The sequence below is a fragment of the Myxocyprinus asiaticus genome, chromosome 32 (assembly GCF_019703515.2).
Source record: "Myxocyprinus asiaticus isolate MX2 ecotype Aquarium Trade chromosome 32, UBuf_Myxa_2, whole genome shotgun sequence".
Lineage (NCBI taxonomy): Eukaryota > Metazoa > Chordata > Actinopteri > Cypriniformes > Catostomidae > Myxocyprinus > Myxocyprinus asiaticus.
Window position 1 is genome coordinate 26,091,911 of NC_059375.1, and position 6,784 is coordinate 26,098,694.

Consider the following 6,784-nt stretch of genomic DNA (forward strand, 5'->3'; position numbering starts at 1 on the left):
GTTTGTAAGCGAACAATCAGTTCTCGTAGTCAACGTGTTGAATACAGGAGAAATTGTCAGGAGTAAAGACCTGAGCGACTTTGACAAGGACCAAATTGTTATGGCCAGACAACTGGGTCAGAGCATCTCTGAAACAGCAAGGCTTGTTGGGTGCTTCAGTCAGCAGTGTTGAGTATCTACCGACAGTGGTCAGATAAGGGACAAACCACAAACCGGCGACAGGGTGTTGGCCGCCCAAGGCTATCCCGTCTGGTCCGAACCGACAAATTGTAATGATGGTCACAGGAGGAATGTGGCACAACACACAGTGGATCGCGTAGCCGCAGACCGGTCAGAGTGCCCATGCAGACCACTGTCCTCCATTGAAAGCGCCTACAATGGGCACGCAAGCTTCGTAACTGGGCCTTGGAGCAGTGGAAGAAGGTTGCCTGGTCCGATGAGTCCCATTTTCTTTTACATCATGTGGACGGCTGGGTACATCCGTTTACCTGAGGAAGTGATGGCACCAGAATGCACTGTGGGAAGACAACAAGCTGGTGAAGGGAGTGTGATGCACTGGGCAATGTTCTGCTTGGAAACCCTGGGTCCGGCCATTTGTGTGCCACCTACCTAAACATCATTGCAGACCAGGTACACCCCTTAATGTCAATGGTATTCCCTGATTTCAGTGGCCTCTTTCAGCAGGATAATGCGCCCGGCCACACTGCTCACATTGTTCGGGAATGGTTTGAGGAACATGATAGAGAGTTCAAGGTGTTGCCTTGGCCTCCAAATTCCCCAGATCTCTGAGCAGCTGTTGGATGTGCTGGACCAACACGTCCGATCCACGGCGGCTCCACCTCGCAATTTACAGGACTTGAAGGATCTGCTGCTAATGTTTTGGTGCCAGATACCACAAGACACCTTCAGGGGTCTTGTAGAGTCCATGCCTTGGTGGGTCGGCGCTGTTTTGGTGGCACGCGGAGGACCAACAGCATATCAGGTAGGTGGTCATAATGTTTTGGCTCATCAGTGTAAACACACAGTATATGCACATGTGTGTTATTAATAATACATAACATATTTTTTATCCAAATAATATACAGTATATAATAATATATAAATATATTATATAATATTAGTAGAATTATATATTGGTTTAGGTGCAAGCTCCAGAAATCAGATAATGCCTATATAAACACAAAATGTTAATGACATATTGATTTAGCTACAGATAATTAAGCTATATTGATTTAGCTACAGGTTTTTTTCCCCCAAAATAATATCACTTATTATTAACTATGATCCAAAGCCTTATCTGCTTATTCAGGCATTGGTGCGCGGCACTCGTGGCAGTGTGCTGTTGCCACAAGTGACCAACTTGTAGAAGCTCAAACCAGTTTAACATTTAGTTCTTGCTACCTTATCTTTACAACTCCTCACCATTTTCCAGATACTGACTGTGAATGGAAGTACTGAATATTGCAAAACATATGCTGTCTCTCTCTGAAATTCAGTGTTATCTCCTCTTATCCTGTTTGCATCTAGTGTCTCAGGACAGACTTCACCAATCCCTTGACAACAGACATCTACTATTGCTATAAACTCTATCATCATAGTGGCAATCATTGTAGTATAAATCCTGATACACTGACCCTTCAGTCAGTCTGTTGGTAGGCTGTATACACAATGAATCTTACAAAGCTTAAGAAGACAGTAAATAATGCTAAACACCTTGAATGATGACAACATTAAACACTTTATTTAACTGTTTTGACCCACTAAAACTATATTACTGTACCATGTGTATATTGCAATGTTCTTTTGGGAGCCAGAATAGTGGATCCAAGCAGGACAGACTACTATTTACATGCCAAGTAAACCACTCTGAAGCTTAACAAATTAGCAGAGTTATTGAGAAACCATGAACAGCCATATTTTTGCAGGATTTTGGTATTGATTTCTGACACACAAATTATGCACAAAGACTAGCTATGCCAAGAAGACTGTCTCTCTTGGATGACGTTTTCATCAAATACACCCTCGGAAGCTTGTGGTTAATGTTTTCTTGTTTTCTTTACCAGACCTGGGTCCATTTGTACCAGCTTCCACTGGGATATTTCCTAATCTTATCTTCCGTGCAGAGTCCACCGCGGTAATGTAAAGTCAGTGTAAAGGTTAGGATTTTTTTTTTTTTTTTGTGGTGAAGTAAATAAACCAGTAAAGATTAAGTACTTTCTACACTAAATAAGTAAATTTAAGCGTGAACTGGAAGATATTAAGTAAATTCTACATTTGTACTTAAATTCAAACATCTTTACAATGCATCATCATGTATCAATTTTAAAGTAGAAAACCTAGTCATATTTATTAGCTAATTTGAGTAAATTTCACCGGTAAAAAAAAAGTACATTTTAATTAACTTTTCGACGCTGGTGTTCCCAGCATGCACTGGGTTTAAATTATTAATTAGCTTGCATGGTTTCACTGTTTGTAAGTTTATTTACACCATTTATATGGTTGATTTTGCTGTTACATTTGGTAACTTCTTGTTTGCTGAAGTCTGCAGTTCATTTTCTACTCAAAATTACCTGTTCATGAAAAAAAATTTAATTGTTACCATCATCTTGTTTTGTGCACCAATTGTTTTTGTTTCTATTGCCTGTTATGCAGGGTGATGTTGTCTCGTAGACTACAAAGCATGCATGAAAGTTACTGTATTAACTGAAATGTTTAAGTTAAATGTACTCACCCACTTTAATTAATATTATGTCATGAAGTTAAGTAGATTCAGGGTTGGGAGGGTTACTTTTAAAATGTATTCCATTACAGATTACAGAATACATGCTGTAAAATGTCATTTGTAACGTATTTCGTTATATTACTCAAGGTCAGTAACGTATTCTAAATACTTTGGATTACCTCTTCAGCACTGATAGATTTTTTCACTTTTTTGACTATAAAAACTCTGCCAGTACAGTAAGACAAAATACACATGTTAAAAATACATTCTCTGAAAAACTTAAATATCTTAAGCAGTGTTGTTTCTAAAACAAGATACATCAGATCTTGTTTTAAGGATTTTAGATTTTAGATATTTTTTACAGGAAAACAATAAAAAAATTATCATCAAGAATAAGATTTTTGCCCTAATAGCAAAGGTCTTACTAGAAAAAAGAAATTATGATTCAACGTGAATTTTCTTGATAAAAAAATTTGATCGTATCTGGTAACGTGCATGTAAAATGGCTAGAAATAGCATTTTAGCTTAGCGTAAAGATGACAATTTACACAAGGTTTGTTTCTATTTCTTGTGCTCCAAACTTACTTCAAACTTACTTCTCTGTCTGCTCGTATGAATGTAACACATCTTAAGAAAGTGTTTCACCGCTGTTCAAATGCACTTTGAATCGCATCATTTATATGTATAAATGTTTTCCATCTGAAAGGACTAAATATTAAATTAAACAAATGACAATAAAATGCAAAGTAATCTCTTCAGTAATAAAAATACTTTTTGAATGTAACTGTATTCTAATTACCAATGATTTAAATTGTAACTGTAGTGGAATACAGTTACTTATATTTTGTATTTTAAATATGCAATACCATTACATGTATTCCATTACTCCCCAACCCTGAGTAGATTTTACTAAATTGTATACCATTAAAATGTACTTACTGCAAAAACTTCCAAAGTAATTCTTACTAGTCCTTTTTTCAGAGCACTTTTGTTCAACGCGACGTACGTAAAAGGAATACAGCAAAAGTGATTCATCCTAAGGTGGCAATAATAATTACTTGCTGTTGTCACAATTGCACAATTATGCTTGTGCTGCAATACAGAGTTTCAGATTGTTCAGAGAACTATAGAGGATGGTGAGAGACAGTGGTGAAAGATTGATTTCATTGGTGAATAGATTTGTTTTTAAGAAGAAAGTAGACAGTTAGTGCATTAGTAGATGTGATGATGATAGTATTGTATACTGTACAGTGTATGTTATTATTTGTATATTGTTGAGTGTAATTATGTGTATAAAAGATGTTTAAATTGTGCTGTGTTTATTTGATGTTATTGTAAATTGGTATATGTCTCATCACTGTCACGACTGCTATGTTGATCGGAACTGCACCCAAGAATTTCACACATCATTGCACTTGTGTATATGGCTGTGTGACAATAAAGTGATTTGATTGATTTGATTTTTATTTGATATGTTTTAAAGTGCTGTAGGGGTGATTTTCTCCCTTTTTCTCCCCAATTTGGAATGCCCAATTCCCAAAGTGCTTTAAGTTCTTGTGGTGGCATAGTGACTCACCTCAATCCAGGTGGCAGAGTACGAATCTCAGTTGCCTCCACGTCTGAGACCATCAATCTGCAAATCTTATCACGTGGCTTGAGACCTAGCGCGTGTGGAGGCTCACGCTATTCTCTGCGGCATCCACACACACCTCAACATACGCCCCACCGAGAGCGAGAACCACATTATAGCGACCACAAGGAGGTTAACCCAATGTGAATCTTCCCACCCTAGCATCCGGGCCAATTGGTTGCTTAGGAAGCCTGACTGAAGTCACTCAGCACGCCCTGGATTCAAACTTGCGACTCCAGGTGTGGTAGTCAGTGTCTTTACTTGCTGAGCTATCCAGGCCCCAAGATGCATGTTCTTGAGTAGGCTAGTTAAAACAAGAAAAACAACAGTAGTTTATAAGAAAACCTATAGCACTTTTGGTTTTATTAGGTTCCTTACAAAGCTACTCCTAAGCCCCTTTCACACAGAGATCCTGGCATTAAAAAGTAATTCCAGGAACTGTTCCATGGACTGCAAAATGTGTTCATTCACACTGCAAGAGCTTTCCCGTAATCTGTGCTCGCATTCACATGCATCCCTGGATAATCGTATAAAGACCAAAGTGACATCATGATGTGACGTCTAATGTAAAGCGTCTTGAGTTTACTGATAACCGTGACTTTTCTCTCAAGAAGCCGGCTCTTTCATCCTCTTGTAAACAAATAAATTGCGTATGGTAAAACTAAACTGACGGTTAATTTAATCATCTGTGCGGATGGCGAGTAGCTTCTTGGTAGGGAGATTTGCATGATAGACAATTTTATTTATTATATTCCAGCATTTAGGCCTACTTTTATAAATAGCTCATAAGATCATTTTTGTTTTGTTCGATGATGATTGTTTTTGTGTTATTGGCTTCTGTTTACAACTGAAATGCCTCCCAAGAACAATAAAGATTAAAAGTGAAAGCGATTACTGTCAAAAAATCAAAAATCACGGTATTAAGGTGCATTGCAATATTATTAATATTAAATAATAGGACAAAATTATATTTAAAAACGGGCATGTTGTAACAGGTTCAGGGCACATTGTAACCTCCAACAACTGTATCTGATCTAATTAAAATAAATAGAAGATAAACTAAAATATTATGTCAATAAAAGTCATTTATTAACTTTGTCATGTATAATATAGCAGTCATTTTGACACTTGACAATGAATAGCCTACACAATGCCCCTACTTCAGGTTTGGTGTGTTTCCTGCATGAGATGACACTTTTTTCGTCACAATTTACAAACTGGCTAAACAACATTATTATTTTTAATTACCCAAAATTATTCCTACATCGCGGACTTCAACCGCACCATACATGAGGGGGAAATAAAGTTCAGACATTTGGTGTGCTGTGCTCTGAATGAAAAATTTATTTATTTTATGACGTCAGGTTGGAGAAGCTGTAAATTTAGCTGATTGTTTTATTTTTATTTAACTGATATGTACAGTGGAAACGATAATTTCTTTACTTATGTATATATACAGTGCTGGGGCAGTGGTAGCTCAGCAGTTAAGGCTCTGGGTTATTGATCAGAAGGTTGGGGGTTCAAGCCCCAGCACTGCCAAGATGCCACTTTTGGGCCCTTGAGCAAGGCCCTTGATCCTATCTGCTCTAGGGGTGCTGTATCATGGCTGACCCTGCACTCTGACCCCAGCCTAGCTGGGATATGTGGAAAAAGAAGAATTTCACTGTATATGTGCAAATGTATAATGTGTGTTAAATAAAGAGAATTAAATTATTATAATATATAAAATAAAAAAAATCAGAAAAACATCCTGAGTTGTGGCGTGAATGAAAAAATGGCAATGATTTATGACAGCTGTGTGTTTTTTAAACCACGTTACACCATGAAATTGTTTAATCTCTATTCTGCACGCAAACATTCTCCTTCACATGATAAATACATCATCACTAGGACACACACCCTTTACAGTATCAGCTCTGCTTTTGTTCACACAGACATGTCCCAGGATTGATCCCAACAATGTTACTAGGGTCTGATCACGGGATCAAATTTTCGGGCATTCCGGCACCGGACTGCATTCACACAGAAGGCTCGCGGTGTCACGATAAATTGAGTCCGCCCGGTAAATCGAGTCCCCATGTGGGTAACCGTTTGTAATGCCTGAGCAAAAACATTGAATTTCATTGAATTCTTGGCTATCTGAAAAACACAAACAACAACACATCTTTAATTTCACAATCTATAACTTCAGTTATATACTATTACGTGAACCTTATGGTTTATAAATCATTAAATGTCATATTTACAAAGTTATATCTACATACATCATAAAAGGATTTTAAAGGATTTCTATCAGGCAGTGAATATAGTACCCATTAAGAGGTCCCTCAGCCAATACAATTGCTGTGACATCAAAGGGAGACCCAATTTTCAGGGGGGACTCGATTTCTCATGACACCGGCATTGATCCCGCCGATATCCCGGGATCAGAG